The sequence below is a fragment of the Mustela putorius genome, unplaced genomic scaffold (genome assembly GCF_011764305.1).
Source record: "Mustela putorius furo isolate JIRA1106 unplaced genomic scaffold, ASM1176430v1.1 tig00003972_pilon_pilon_pilon, whole genome shotgun sequence".
Classification (NCBI taxonomy): domain Eukaryota; kingdom Metazoa; phylum Chordata; class Mammalia; order Carnivora; family Mustelidae; genus Mustela; species Mustela putorius.
The window spans coordinates 8,401,087-8,415,321 of NW_025422115.1; the positions used below are offsets into that span (position 1 = coordinate 8,401,087).

Genomic DNA, 14,235 nt, shown 5'->3' on the forward strand with positions numbered 1-14,235 from the left:
GGTCTGCTCTCCACCCCCTCCCCCACAATGGCCTCCACTGCCCTGGGACACCATCCAAGCTCCTTAACTATTTCCAAGGCTGCAGGGGTCTGGCCAGCTGCCTGTTCCCCTCACCTCTGCCCCAGCCTCTTCGATCCAGAACTGTCTTCCCTCCATTTTTTGGACCAGCCATCAACAGCTGTGCACTACCTGTCTTGTCCCAACACATGGGCAGCTTTCTCTGTCTGGAAGCCACCCCATCTCTCCTTCTCTTGGACCCATCTTCTCCTACCAGCCTCAGAGAATCATCACATCTTCCTGGAAACTTCCCCAGTGCCCTTTGCTCCAGCCTACCATGGGCCACCCCTCCTTGGGCGCCAGCATCATATCCCCAACTGTGGGCTCCTTGAGGGCCAGAGCTGTGTCTGTTCCTACTCCCCGTTCCACACAGAGCCGAACTGGCCCACGCACAGGGGAGAGGATGCCCCGGAGGTCACAGCTGGCTGCAGGGGCTGACCACACAGCCCGTCAGACCCCACCGATGGCCATGACTTCAGACCAGTAAGCTGCAGGCTCGCAGACGTGACTTCCAACAGTAAGATCCTAACAGCTGAAGTTGGGTTCAGGGCTGGTACTCACTTTAGTGACTGTTAATCCTTCTCTTTCAGGAGGCAGAACCACTGTGGGAAAGGCCTTCATTTTCATTCCCTTTGCAGGCTGGGAGAGACCCGGCTTTCACCTGCCCAGTACTGAAATCGGGAGCCTGGCCTCTGAGGCTGTGGTCCCTTCTGCCGGCAAGCCAGGACCAACCCCCCCTCAGAGGACCCTCCATCTCTGCCACCAGAAAGCCCGCCATCCTGCCAAAGGGGCCTGTGAGAAGCTGAGGCATTTCATTTCCTGCCCTGAGGGATAACAAGCCTGTGGGGAAACTCCAGTGCCCCTTTGTGGTCCCAACGGCAGGTCAGGTGCCAAGGACACACCCCACCCCGAAGACCCCCAGCTCGGCATGTGGGCGCGTTTTCTGTGTGACTGCGCCATCCACCCACCAGTCTCCCCTCACGGGCCTGCGCTCCTCTGTGGAAGGGGCTTCCTGCTCTCACAAGTGCCAGAGGCAAGGAGGAGGGTCTCCCCACACCCATCCCTGCAGGAAGTGCAGCCTCTGGCCCCTCTGCGGTCACTGCCCGTCCCCATGGCCTTTGGCAAGGCTCATGAGATGCCACACGCTATGGCCCAGCCCAGCCTGGCCTGGGGCCCAGAAGCTCCTGAGGAGCCACAGAAACCCGTCCAGTTGATGCTGATGGGATCTTGGGGGATATGGTTCCTTCCTGTGCGGAGTAAATCCTGTGCCAGGAAGGGCCACGAACCAGCATTTGTCATTGTCACCGGGAGTCAAGCCCAGAGGTCTCACAGCAGAGGCCTCCAGGGGCACAGAGACACTGGCAGGACCTAGTAGGTCCTAACTGGAAAGCGTGCCCCTGCCCAGCTGCTCTGTAGGATAGCACAGAGTGAAGCGGGCCTTCAGGGACCACCCCAGGACTGACACCTGAAAGACCAACAAGGACAAAGGGGAGGCCCCCAGGGACACTCCCCCTAGGTCGGCAAGCCCTAGAGCACCGGTCGCAGGAGCAGCTCACCCTCATGACTGCCCCATGGCCAGCCAGGACCCACATCCCATGCAGGAGCAGAGGAGAGACCCTCGGAGCTCCTCCAGGATGTCCTCTGGGAAGGGCTGTCCTCGGATTTTCAACCCCTCTACCATGGGTCAGCAACTCCTCATGCGCGTGACTCCTGGGCCCAGGAGCCAGCAACCCCGCACTGTGCAGACCCACCACCAGGCTCACCAGGGAGGTTTGGGGGGGGTCCCTAGGGCTTAGAGAAGGTCCTGGTGAACCTGAAGCCCCCTCTGCCTACACCACATCTAAAGCCTGGCCTTGCACACCCCCCTCAGGGTTTTAAGCATCTGCCCCACATCTTTTACCCTTCCTGTTCTCCCTGCCTTGGTTGCTCCCCTTCCTTCCCCCAGATGCCTCCCAGAAGCAGAGACACTGACCCTACAGCCTTTGCTTCGTGGAATCTGATAGCACTGAACTGGAGAGGGAGGGCTGGATTTGGTTGATGCTGTGTCTGACGAGGCTTCACCCACAGCCTTGTCCAGAGGCAGACTGAGGACTCGGGGAGGGGGTCACCTCTTCCCCTGCTGCGGAAGCTGTCCTGGGCACCCTCTCTGTCAGGGCTGAGGCTCACCCACCGGGACCACTCTTTCCTCAAACATCTGTGCATTTTAATATAACTTCCCAAAATATTACTCTGCAATTATTTCCAGAGACTTAAATGGGATCCCCAAATACATACAATTAAGACTAAAATTGTAATTTTAAATTAACTGCTATTTGAATAAACATAAAGCTTTCCCATCTCCAAGCCAAATGCAGACAACAACATCGCAATTAACCCTCAGACGCCACCCAACTCCTGGAAACAGTCCCTCTGGAACCCTCCTAGAGCCAAGCCGCTCCTGAAAACAGGTGGAGCCCCCTCCACAAACTCTAGCAACAGTCCTTCTCTCAGCTTTGCAAAATCAGAGCGTTTCTCCAGCCACCTATTAAAGGAGCAGCAGTGCCCTGCTCACAGTGTGGCAATGGCTTGAACCTAAGGCTGCAGCACCAGGTCTCGGTGGGCAGGGGACAAGGGCACCAGACCACTCCTCACCCATCCTGCTTTATTGAGTGGAGGCAAGAGATGCCCTCTGACTCACGGTGCCCTTTAACTCTCTGTCCTCACCATAACCTCCTATTCGCAGCCCCCCCCAAAAGTCCAGGAGTTCCAGAGTGACGGGCTTGGGGCTCTCTGTCCTGGGAGGCCACCAGCTGTGGGAGCACCGGCAGAGGTGACAAGCATGGCCACAACCACCATTGACAGATGCCCCCTGACCACATCCCCCAGCCAGTTTTTCCAATGCTCTGGCCCACAGGAGACCGGGACAAAGTCAGAGTGGCGGCGGAGAGCTTTTATTGGAGGGCTTCGCATCATCAAGAGGGGCAGGGGGCCCTGTTTACCTCTGGAGCAGGGCTTCTAGACCCTCGGAAGGACCTCTCTGTGTCCCCTGCATCTAGGGGACTGGCATATAAGTCTTATGAAAATCCACAGGCAGGAGGCCATGGCCAGAGTTGTCCCCCCAAGGGAGGAAGAGAAGTTGCTTCGGGAAGAGCAGCCAGCTGCCTGTGGGTGTGGGGCATGGCCAGCCCAGGGCACTGCCCAAGGAGCCAGGGGTAGTGAGGGATGGGGACACAAATGCCACGAGCAGGGGGAGCAGTCCCCGGCACCAGCCCAACGAGGCTTCGTAGGCACGAGTTATGAGTTCCCAGCAGCAGCATCTTGGGGAAGCCACACAAGTGCCCCTCAAGAGGATAGCTCAGAGCTCAACATCTACTGGGCCCCAAGCATGCCCAACAGCCTCTCTTAGGTCAGACTGCCCAGATACTGCACCTTTCGGGGCCCAACTCTGGCTAGCAGGGACAGAGCAAGAGAAGAGAGCAGAGCGTGCACGCGTGCGCGCACACACACACACACACACACACACACGGCCCTCCTTCCACTGCTGGCTTCCGAGACAGGTCAGGCTGTTGCAGCCATGTGGATGAAACTCCAGAGATTCTACAATTCCTCATTTGATGACTGAAATGAGATTCTAGGGCTGAAAGTGACCAGAGGCACATTTTATTGCCCTAGAACAACAGAAAGCTCTAGGACTTCCCTGCATGTTCAGTGGGGCGGGTTAGGAGAGACAGAGGGGTAAATATAAAGCCACGTCTCATTTGTTTCTTACCCAATGCACGCAACTCAACGTAGTGGGCATAGTGGCATCCGGCTCTGATGTCCCAGGTGGACACCAGCATTATCACACATTGGGTAGGAGACCTGAACATACCCTTCCCCAATGAAATTCCCCCGATGTCCTCCAGCGGGAAAACTCCACATGGGCGGGACACATCCGTACTTTGGAAGGGTTTGGTTCACACCCCATGGAGAACCACTGAAAATGTTGCCCCTGTCCCTCTGTGGGGCAGGACGCCCACGTCTACCACGGGCACAGACGTGGCCCACCCAGTGCCACAGCGTGGCGGTTGGCCCTACCGGCTCAGCACTGGCCTGGGTCAACCTCACAAGTGTAGCCTTCTTCTGGAAACATCCCCAACAGCAGCAGAGGCCACAGTGTATCACTGCCAGTCATTTCCACCCTGTATCCCAGGGGACGGAGGCCCCAGAGAGGTGGAAGGACATGGCCTCTGGGCGTCTGCATTGTGTAAAAAGAAAACCGCAGGCCCAAAATGGCATCACTTAGGCCAAGTCACCAAAGAGGAGATTAATATCTAACCTAATGGCAGTTTTCACCTCCTGCAAGAATGGGAGTCTTACCCGGTCTGTGAGGAATGTTCTTTTTTTTTTTTTTTTTTTTTTTATTTATTTATTTGTCAGAGAGAGAGAGAGAGAGAGAGCACACATGCACAAGCAGGGAGAGAGGCAGACAGAGGGAGAAGCCGACTCCCCGCCGAGCAATGAGCCGGATATAGGACTTAATCCCAGGACCCTGGGATCATGACCTGAGCAGAAGGCAGCTGCTTAATGAATGAGCCACCCAGGCATCTCCGTGAAGGATGTTCTGATTGGCATTCTGTGAAGTCATCTGTCACAGGATCCTCTCCACCCTCAAAGGAAGTAAGATCACCTGCATGATAAGGCTCCCTACTCTTCCCAGATTTTCCAGAGAAAATCCCTTCTCTCCTTGCCCCACCCTCCTTCCTACAAAAACCCTGAATTTTGTACAGCTCCTCAGAGCTCCCCTCCCCTTGCTCGACTGGATGCATGCTGCCCGATTCACGAATCATTTCATGAAGACAGTCAGAGGGTTCTAACGCACTCCGCTGGAATTTTGTTCTTGACAGCACCAACTTGGTTACATCCGCCCTTCTCCTAACTTCCTTTTATCCAGACATCAGTGGCCGATACTGTCCTTTCTGTAAATGAACTTTACTGCGAATGTCTTAACAGGGAGCAGGAGCAACCTCACCTGGAGTGAATGAGTGGCAGGGCCACACTGGCACTCTACAAGAGCCCGGTCTTTAGGAATCCCTATTCTCCTCCCTTCCCCGACGGAATCAGGAAAACAATGTTTCTTACAGTCGGCATGAAGAGCAGAACAATGGCGATGGTTTAAAAATTGGTTCGTGAGAACCGATGCTGGTGGCCAGATCGTCTGCAAGATGTGGAGCACGGGGGCAATTTTGCCCACAATGGGCAATCCCAAAAACAAAGTACTGGGAGTGTAGGGGGGAGAAGGGTGAGGTGTGAGATTCACCCACAGCAAGAAGGCAAAACAGCTGGCCATTTAGAAGTGACAGGAGAAAAGCCACCTGCTTCTGTGCTGCCTGGCTGCCCAGGGTGCCTGGCTCCCAGCGCCAGCATGAGAGCTCTTGGAAAGAGCCCCCCTTCTAGGTTTGGGGATGAGAGGGAACAGACCGACGAAGTTCTGATCTTCCAGGTTTTATGTTCTCATGAGGAAAACAGGCCAAAAAATGAGTGAACTATCAAATAAAGTATGTAATTCCAGGTGGTGACAAGAGTCATGAGGAAAACGGAAGCTGGGGAAGGGCTGGGTTTCAGCTCCAGTTTGTAAAGAGCTTAGACGTGGTCACTGCATCTTTACAATAAGAAAGAGCTGGACGAACTGAACACCAAGGACTTTTCTTGGACCCCTCAGTGAACAGAGCTTGCAGCCTGCCCCCTGAAATCTGAAGGACCAATAAACATCTCTTGGCTCTGGCAGAGGGAGGAGGAAGTAACCACGATGAAATACACCCAGAATGTTCTCCGTGACAAAGGTCTGCTGTCCAGGGGGATAGACTCAGCCAGAACCTTGTATCAGAGCCACTGTGGAAAGGTGGTCCACTCACGGCAGTCCCCTGACCTCCCTGTCTCACCTGAGGGGGTTGGAAGAGCAAAGTGAGAAGAAACTCCCAGACCTGAAGGCACACAGCCCCACCTAAAGATGGAGCGTTTATCCTGGGATTACAGAATGCTTCCCCTGCCCCACACCTCTCCACCACGCCACAAGGCTTCAGTAGGACACCAGAGGGTGATGGCTCAAATTGCTGCTGAGTCCCTGCCCAGCAGGGCCAAGGGAAGGCCAAAGTCAAAGGGGAGGACACAAAACCAAGGAGAATTCTGATGCCTCCAGCACCTGCAGTTGCAGGAGACCTGACACCCCAGCCCCTAATGAGATTTACGTAATCCTCACACGAAAGGCTTATGACCTCAGTTCATTTTCCAACAGAAAATGCCTGGCTTTCAACAAATTATAACGCATGATGAAAACCAAATTGATCAATCAATAAATAGGAATATAAATATAACTAGATCCATTTTTTCAATCCCACATTTAAAACCAATAACGCAAGCCTTGTGACCAAATTCAGGTATGACATAGATTTTGAAATTATCACACTGGGAAAGTAAAATAACTATGATTACTATGTTAAGGGTTCCAGTGGGGAAAACAGACAATAGGGAAGAACAGACTAATAATGTAAACAGAAGGATGGAAAGTCTAAGAATCAAAAAGAGATGCTAGATTTTATTTATTTATTTGAGAAGAGGAGAGAGAGAAAGAAAGAAGAGGGAGCGGGAGAGGGAGGATCTTAAGCAGGCTCCAGGCCCAGTGCAGAGCCCACTGCGGGGCTGGATCTCAGGACCCTGAAATCATGACCTGAGCTAAAATCAAGAGCCAGACACTTAACGGAGGGAGCCACCCAAGCACCCAGATGCTAGCTAGAAAAAAAAATTTTTTTTTTTTTAAAAAGAACCTGTAGAAGCATGCGGGTGGCTCTGTCAGTTGAGCATCTGACTCTTGGTTTTAGCTCAGGCCATGATCTCAGATTCCTGAGATGGAGCCTTGCATCAGGCGACATGCTCCACTGGGAGTCTACTTAGCTGTCTCCCTCTGCTCCTCCCCTTGTTTTCTCTGGAATAAATAAACTCTTAAAAGGGGGGCGGCTAGATGGCTCAGTGGGTTAAAGCCTCTGCCTTCGAATCGGGTCATGATCCTGGGGTCCTGGGATCGAGCCCCGTATTGGGCTCTCTGCTCAGCAGGGAGCCTGCTTCCACCCTCTCTCTCTGTCTGCTGCTCTGCCTACTTGTGATCTCTGTCTGTCAAATAAATAAATAAAATCTTAAAAAAAAAAAAAAAAAAAAAAAAAAGAACCTGTAATAGAAATGAAAAATGCCCTTGAAAATAAAGAATACTCATCAGTAGATTCAAGAAGGCTGAGGAAGAAATCAGTGAGCTTGAAGATAGATCATTAGAAACTTTCCCAAATGAAGTGCAAAGAGAAAAAAAGAACGGGGGTTAGGAGTAGCATCCAAGAGCTGTGGGACAATATCAAGAGATTATAACATATGTGTACTTCGAATATCAAGAGGAGTCAAAAGAAATAATGGAGAAGGAAAATATTTGCAAAATATTTTTTCAAAGGGGCACCTGTGTGGCTCAGTGGGTTAAAGCCCCTGCCTTCGGCTCAGGTCATGATCTCAGGGTCCTGGGATCGAGGCCCGAATCGGGCTCTCGGCTCAGCAGGGAGCCTGCTTCCTCCTCTCTCTGCCTGCTTCTCTGTGACCTCCGTCTGCCAAATATATAAATAAAATCTTTTAAAAAAAATTTTTTCTCAAAATTTTTCCAAAATTACTAACAGCAAGCCACATATCCAGGAGGCTCAAAAAACACCGAACAGAATAAATACTTAAAAAAGGAAAAGAAAAAGAACCAACATCAAAACAAAACAAAAAAATATCTATGCAAACTGCAAAAAAAAAAAAAAAAGAGAGAGAGAGAGAGAGAGAGAGAGAGAGAGAGAGAGAGAGAGAGGAAATCATGAGAGAAGCCAGAAGAAAGTGGGAAAATATTCTATCTATAGAGGAACAGTGGACTTCTCCTCATGAAACCATATCAGAGCAGATAAAAACACCAGACCCAACTATATGCTGTCTTCAAGAAACCCATTTTAAATATAAAGATTCTGCTAGGTTAAAAGTCAAGAAATGGAGAAAGATACACCATGCTAATGCCAATTAAAAGAAAATTGGGAGTGCCAATATTAATTTCAGACACAGCAGACTTTAGAACAAGGAAAATCATCATGGATAGAGACAGGGGGCAATTACATAATGATATATAATTCTATTCAATTTTTCAGGGATATATTCTAATCCTAAAATAAAGTAATATAAAAACGGAGAAGGAGGCAAACCATAAGAGACTCCTCTAAGTACAGAGAACAAACTGAGGGTTGGAGGAGGGAACGTGGGTCGGGGGATGGGCATGAAGGAGAGCCCTTGTTGTGATGAGCACTCGGTGTTCGATGTAAGTGACGAATCGCTAAATTCTACTCCTAAAACCAATACTGCACTATATGTTAACTAACTTGAATTTAAATTTTAAACAGGAGATATTACCATCGTAAACTGCTATGCACCTAACAACAGAGTATTAAAATATATGAGGCAAAAACTGACAGAACTGAAAAGAGAGACAAATCCACTATTATAATTGGAGACTTCACCATCCTCTGTCAGTAACTAATATAACAAGCAGGCAGAAAACCAACAAGGATAGTTCACTTGCACAGCACCATCAATCAACCGCATCTAATTGACATTTATAGAATATTCTAACGACAGCAAAATACACATTCTTCTCAAGCTTGCATGGAACATTCACCCAAGTGTCTTAATCCACTGGGCTGCTATAACAAAATACCACAGACTAGGAGGCTTACAAACAACAATCTTTTATTTCTCCCAGTTCTAGGAGCTGAAAGTCCTAGACCAGGGAGCCAGCATGGTCAGAGGCGGGTTCCCCTCTGGGGCTCAGATTTCTCAGTGTATCCTCATACGGCAGAGCTCTGTGAGGCCTCTTCTATAAGGGTACTACTTACACCACCATGAAGGCTCTGCCTAATCACTTCCCAAAGGTCCCAACCCCCAGCCCCAGTACCATCACCCTGCGGGGTAGGATTTCAACAAAGGACTTTGCAAGGGGCTTGATGGGGGTGGGGGGAGGGGAGGGCAGATACAAACATTATGATCAGAGCACTGAAACAGACCACATTTGGGGCCATAAAACACACTTTAATATATATATTTTTTTAAATAGAAATCATAGGGGGACCTGGGTGTCTCAGTGGGTTAAAGCCTCTGCCTTCGGATTAGGTCATGATCCCAGGTCCTGGGATCGAGCCCCGCATCAGGCTCTCTGCTCAACAGGAGCCTGCATCCCACTCCCTCTCTCTCTGCCTGCCTCTCTGCCTACTTGTGATCTCTGTCTGTCAAATAAATAAATAAAATCTTTTTTAAAAAATAAAATAAATAGAAATCACAAACAATTTCCATAGACTAGAATGGAATTAAAAATCAACAGGAGGATAGACGAAATCCCCAAATAACCCAAAAATCTAGCAACACAATTCTAAATAACACATGGGTCAATGAGGAAGTATCAGTAAATTTTTAGAATTTTTTTTGTACTAAATGAAAATAGGATTGGTCAAAATTTGTAGAATGTAGCAAAAGTGGTGTTTAGAGGAAAAAAAAATGTATCACATTAAATGTATCTGTTAGAAAAGAAGATCTAAATTCAGTAACCTAAGCTTCTACCTTAGGCAGCAAGATGAAGACCAAGTGTAAGCCTAAATTAAGCACAAGAAATACAGCAAAAGAGCGTAAATCAATGAAATTGAAAATAGGAGGATGATAGGAAAATAAAAAATCAACACATCAAAATTCTGGGGGGTTCTGACCAAGCTGCACAAGAAAAAGGAGAGAAGACACAAATTACTAATACGGGAAATGAAAGAAATACTGATCCCATGGACATTAAAGGGGTAATGAAAGAATACACCAAAGAACTCTATGCCTCCACATTTGATGATTTAGATAAAATGTGCCAATTTCTTAAAAGATATAAACTACCAAATTCAAACAAGGAGAAAGACAAAGTGAACAATTATTTTTATTAAAGAAATTAAATCAATAATTAAGAACTTTCTCTAGGGGCGCCTGGGTGGCTCAGTGGTTAAAGCCTCTGCCTTTGGCTCAGGTCATGATCCCAGGGGCCTGGGTCAAGCCCCACATTGGAATCTGCTCGGCAGGGACCCTGCTTCCCCCCCCCTCTCTCTCTGCCTGCCTCTCTGCCTACTTGTGATCTCTGTCTGTCAAATAAATAAATAAAATCTTTAAAAAAAAAAAAATCACTGGGCCCAGATGACTTCTGTCATGAAGTCTATCAAATATTTAAGGAAGGTAGGATATCAATTTTCTATAATCTACTTCAGAAATTAGAAAAGGAAGGGATGGGGCATCTGGGTAGGTCAACCGGTTAAGTGTCCAACTCTTTGTGTTGGCTCAGGTCATGATCTCAGGGTTGTAAGATCAAGCCCCATGTCAGGCTCTTTATTCTGTGGGGACTCTGCCTAAGATTCTCTACCTGTGCCCCGCTCTCCACCTTGCATGCACACATGAACTCACTGGCTCTCTCTCTCTAAAAAAAAAAAAACAAAAGGAAAAAAAGAAAATAAAGGAATACTTCCTGAATTATGAAGCCAGTAAGACCCTAACATCAAAACCAGATAATTACAAGAAAACTACGGACCAGTATCTCTCATGGACACCCTTAAAAATCCTCACCAAAATATTAGCAAATAGGATCCAACAATGTATGCAAAGAATTATACACCACAACCAAGTGACATGTCTTCCCGGAATGCAATGTTGGTTCAACATGAGAAAAGCAATTAATGTAACACAGACTAAAGAAGAAAAAAAAAACACGATTGTATTAATTGATGCAAAAAAAGTATCTGACAAAAATCCAACACCAATTCTCAATTTAAAAAGAAACATTCACCACATTAGTGATAGAGACTATCCTTAGCTTGACAAAGGGAAATAAAGTCAAAACCACAGTAAGTACCACTTCACACCCATATGGTTGGCCATAACTTAAAAAAAAAAAAAAAAAGAAAGACAGAAATGTTGGTAAGGATGAGGAAAACCGGAACCCTCAAATACTGCTGGTGAGAATGTAAAATAAGACAGTAGTTGTGGAAAACAGTTTGGTTTTCAAAATTATAACATGATCTAGCAATTCCAGTCCTAGGTCTATACACAAAAGAACTGGAAACACATATTCAAACATCCTGGGACCCTGATGGCTGCACTTGCAGGGAGAGCCACTCCCCTGACAGGAATGGGGGCTGCCTCAGAGGCAACACAGTACCCCCCAGAACACCAGGGCAGCAGAAAGGGACCTGGCAGGTCTGACAGGGGAGTCAGACAGGGTCATAGGAAATGCAGTCTACTGTATTTCTAGGCATGTCCTGCACTCCTTCCCATCTTTCTCCACAAAATGAAGGTAAACTAATGGGGTGCCTGAATGGCTCTGTTGGTTAAGCATCTGCCTTCAGCTCAGGTCATGGTCCCGGAATCCTGGGATCCAGCCCCGTATTGGGCTTCCTGTTCAGCGGGGAGCTTGCTTCTCCTCTGCCTCTGCCTGCCGCTCCCCCTGCTTGTGCTCTCTCTTGCATGCGCTCTCTCTCAAATAAACAAACAAAACCTTTAAAAATGTTTTTTTTTTTTTTTAAATGAAGGTAAACTTGAAAAAAAAAAAAGGAAAACAATGAAAATATTTCGTGTCACCACACTTAAGGTTTCATTAGGCAGAGGTGGGGGCAACAAGACACATCGCTGTTTTCCCAGCTTCCATTCAGCACATGAGCTGAGGTGTCGATGCCAACAGCTCGGCGGGGCGGGTGGGGGGGGCAGCCCAGCAGTGACAACCACAGGTCCTACTCACTCAGAGTCGCCAGGCCCCAGAGGACTCTCAGCCATCCGCAGGACGGTCCTGGCCTCAGAGGCTGGCGTGCCCACCCGGGATTCAGCAAAGCTTCAAGCTTCCGGAGACTGGAATGAAAGAGAACACAAACAGGACATCAGTGGGCTGCGGGCAGGCTGCTCATCGATGCACACCCAGGCGTTCTAGCTGAGCGACGGGCCACACGTTAAAAAGAGAGGCTAACCGCACCCTGCATCGAAGTGCTAAAAGCGGCTCAGATGGAGAGGATGTGGAGAAAGGGGAACCCTCTTCCACTGTTGGTGGGAATGCAAGTTGGTGCAGCCACTTTGGAGACCAGTGTGGAGATTCCTCAAGAAATTAAAAATAGAACTTCCCTATGACCCTGAAATTGCACTCCTGGGTATTTACCCCAAAGATACAGATGTCGTGAAAAGAAAGGCCATCTGTACCCCGATGTTTATAGCAGCAATAGCCACGGTCACCAAACTGTGGAAAGAACCAAGATGCTCTTCAACAGACGAATGGATAAGGAAGATGTGGTCCCTATACACTATGGAGTATTCTGCCTCCATCAGAAAGGATGAATACCCAACTTTTGTAGCAACATGGACGGGACTGGAAGAGATTATGCTGAGTGAAATAAGTCAAGCAGAGAGAGTCAATTATCATATGGTTTCACTTACTTGTGGAGCATAAGGAATAACACGGAGGACATGGGGAGAAGGAAAGGAAAAGTGAATTAGGGGAAATTGAAAGGAGAGACGAACTATGAGAGATTGTGGACTCTGAGCAACAAACAGGTTTTAGAGAGAAGGTGGGTGGAGGGTTGGGTGAGCCTGGTGATGGGTATTAAGGAGGGCACGGATTGCATGGAGCACTGGGTGTGATGCATGAACAGTGAATCTTGGAACACTGAAAAAATAAAGAAAAAAAAAGAAAAAATAAAAGAATTTTTTAAAAGTGGCTCAGAACTGCAGGGTCAGAACTCTGGGGTTCTGCAGAACAGCCAAAGACTGAAAATCAGAGTTGCGAGTAGATCGTGAGCCTCTCCATGTTTCCAAGTGATGCCTCCTGTTCATTCCCCAAGGTCAGCAAGCACAGAGAGCTAACGACTTGAGGCCACCAGCAGCCAGGCCTCCACCAGAGAGAGCAGGGAATGTATTTCTCTAATCCTTTTGGAGGAAGGTATGGGAAACCCTGTGGCATTAATATTGCAGGTTTCACTTGCTCCAACAGGTAATGAAGTCCATTCTTCAAGGTCCTGTTCCCAGTTTGTTTTCCCAAGACGCAAAATGTGATACAAGATACAGAGCTCAGTGTCATTTGCATTATCATCTTACAATGATAACCCAAGCCTTTTCAAAGAAAGGCGACCGTTTGGACGTGTGGGTGCACAGTGCAAGCCATTCCCTGTGCAAGTGGCGTCATTTCCGCCCTGACGCCCTGGGGATGCTGGCGCTCAGCCGGCGGCCTGCACACCAGGGCCACCACGGCGTGGGCCGTTGCCTGATCTCTGCATGGAGCCCAAGTACTGAGAGACAGCCTGACTCACATCCTAACTCTGTCCCATACAGCACGGAAAGACAAAGGAAACCCACCCATGCCTCAGTTTCCCTACTTCAGAGGAGGAGGGGAGCACTGAGATATTGGGCTTCAGGCCCCACCTCCAGCACCAGCACCTTGGTCTCCCTACCATGGTGATCGAAGGCACTGACCCCCATGCCTTAAGCTTTAATGTTGATGGCACCTGCCGTGTTCCCTGCCCATGAAACAGGCCACCCAACTGAAGGTCTCCTAAGTCTTAACATGGATCCTGCACCCCCGACCATGGGCCCACTCCAATACCAGTGGGCAAAAGCACCACTGTCTGTGCAGATAACACGCTGGCCCAACCACTCCTGCACCAGCACCCAGCTACAGCCAGGGACACCAAGGGGGTGCGTGAAGGTATGGTACTCCAGGACACGGCACTGATTCTGGACTGCGGCATGCAAGGCAGCCAAGCTTCCAGGCCTGAGCCCTCATCATGCCCCAAGCCCTCCTGCCACTGGTACTTCACCCCTTTCACGCCAGTGTTCGAGTCATTCCATTTTTGGTTCCTCCAGAATCGTACTGACAAACTCCTATTCATTCTTCAAAACCCAATGGGGAAAGGCATCCCTGAGCTTCAGCAGTAAGAACACTCTTCTCAGCTTGGCCTGTTGCTGTAGCTTTCATTCCCAATCCTATCCCCTGATCCCTCCAGGAGCCCACCTGGCGTCCTGAAGGCAGCATTCCAGAGACTGCAAACAAAGGACCCGGGCCTCAAACATAACCTTAAAGAAAGGGGAGGGTTAGCGCAAGACACTGCATAG

At 48.9% G+C, this 14,235-nt stretch overlaps 1 protein-coding gene across 3 annotated transcripts in view; it reads right to left on the bottom strand.

The window, feature by feature from the left end:
* APBA2 (amyloid beta precursor protein binding family A member 2) overlaps nucleotides 1–14,235 on the bottom strand; it is a 249,547-nt gene that overhangs the window by 191,580 nt on the left and 43,732 nt on the right. For all 3 annotated transcript variants that reach the window (XM_045070615.1, XM_045070618.1, XM_045070614.1), the window contains exon 2: nucleotides 11,882–11,988. The gene's annotated coding sequence lies outside the window, so the exon portion shown is untranslated. The remainder of the gene's footprint in view (nucleotides 1–11,881; nucleotides 11,989–14,235) is intronic.